This window comes from Chenopodium album, chromosome 19 (genome assembly GCF_948465745.1).
Source record: "Chenopodium album chromosome 19, dcCheAlbu1.1, whole genome shotgun sequence".
In the NCBI taxonomy this organism is placed as follows: Eukaryota; Viridiplantae; Streptophyta; class Magnoliopsida; order Caryophyllales; family Amaranthaceae; genus Chenopodium; species Chenopodium album.
Window position 1 is genome coordinate 30,412,387 of NC_137852.1, and position 1,714 is coordinate 30,414,100.

Genomic DNA, 1,714 nt, shown 5'->3' on the forward strand with positions numbered 1-1,714 from the left:
TTGATTTGGTTAATTGATAGTTTAATTGATTTGATTGAATTTGTTGATTTCAATTTGATTTCAATTGTTGAATTTGGGAATGATGATTAGTTTAGTTTTGATTTTGATGTTCTTTATGGATTGTGAGTAGTTTAATTGCTAGGGTGGTGGTGAAGCATGTATTGATGATGAATTAAGATTAATTTGGGGGAAATTGATTGAGTTGATAATGTGATTAAATTGGTTGATTGATTTTGTGCATGTGTGTGCTTGATTAGGCTTGATCACCCTTGTTATTCACACTAGATTGCATTGTAGGTTCACATTGATACGGACCATTGATTTGTGGCTTACATTTACTCGATTGAGATATCTTGTGATGTTTCCTAGCTAGAGTTTGATGTAGTTGACGCTAATTAGACCTCTAGGAGAATAGCTTGATGTACTCTCTTGGTTGCAATTTCGGTTTTCCCTCACATTGTTTGACTTAATCGGTTAATTCCCCAAGTTGATTGAACTTCATCGTTGATGCATGTGGATCCATTCCCCTAGTGTCTTAGCATTCATTTAATACTAGCATTTTTCTTTGCCTAGCCTATTCTTAGTGTCTACCATATACCCCTACTAGATTCCGGAATAGCTTAATATTGGCACCATGCATTCATTCTCCATTCTCTAGGGTTCGACCTTGACTTGTCGCTAGACTATTAGGGGTTGGTTAAGCTATAAATATTGTTTGATAGGGCGGGGTGGTAGCCCAACGACCTACCATTCTTAGCCACATCAAAATGGCGCCGTTGCCGGGGAATGGTGTTATGTATGCATGTTGTTTTTGAGTCTATTCCACGCACTCTATTTGAAAAATACAAAAAGATTTTACACTTAGGCTACACTTGTAGCCGTGCTACTAATTTTGTCTTTGAGTTTTGTGTGTGTAGATCCTAAGTCAAGGGAGGTAGTTCAAGGGTTACCTTGAAGGAGCTTTTAGTTCCCGGGGCTTATAGGCATGAGAGCGCGATAGCTCCACCTATATCACCGGAGAATGACTTTGAAATAAAGCCGGCAATGATTACTCTTATTGAGAGGAGACAATATGGTGGGGCAAAGAACGAGAGCCCATTGAACCATCTTAAGGAGTTTGAAAAATATTGTAACACAATCAAGATCAATGGAGTTCCTCAAGAATTCATCCGCCTTAAGTTGTTCCCTTTCTCCCTCATAGGAAGATCTTTGGAATGGCTAGATAAAGATATGAAGCCCAATTCCTTGAAAACTTGGGATGATGTCACCAAAGCTTTCTTATTCCGTTTCTACCCTCAAAAGAAAACGGCGGAAGCAAGAGCTTTGATTCAAAGGTTCAAGCAAAAGCCTGATGAGAGCCTTTATGAAGCATGGGAAAGGTTTAAGGATTATCAAAGGGAGTGTCCACACCATGGGATTCCTACCTACCAAATCATACATATCTTTTATGGTGGGTTGAGTGCTCATGGGAGAGCAAGTTTGGATGCCGGAGCCGGAGGCCCAATCATGAACAAGACGGAAGAAGAAGTGGTTGATGCTATTGATGAAGTAGCTCGTCATTATATGAATTGGCAAGAAGTGGAAAGAGAACCAACAAGCAAGGGTTACTCGATCGAACAACTTAGTGTCATTAATGATTTGACCACTTTGATTGAGGATTTAGGGAAAGAAGTTAAGTCCCTCAAGGAAAAGCTTGAGAAGCCTCTTTCCCAAG

The 1,714-nt window shown here is 39.6% G+C and overlaps 1 non-coding gene across 1 annotated transcript; it reads right to left on the bottom strand.

Moving 5' to 3' along the window:
- Window positions 1–1,312: 1,312 nt before the first annotated feature.
- On the bottom strand, window positions 1,313–1,418 carry LOC145596376 (small nucleolar RNA R71). The gene has a single exon (XR_014103218.1). It is a non-coding gene; the product is annotated as a small nucleolar RNA R71 (small nucleolar RNA).
- Window positions 1,419–1,714: the final 296 nt, after the last annotated feature.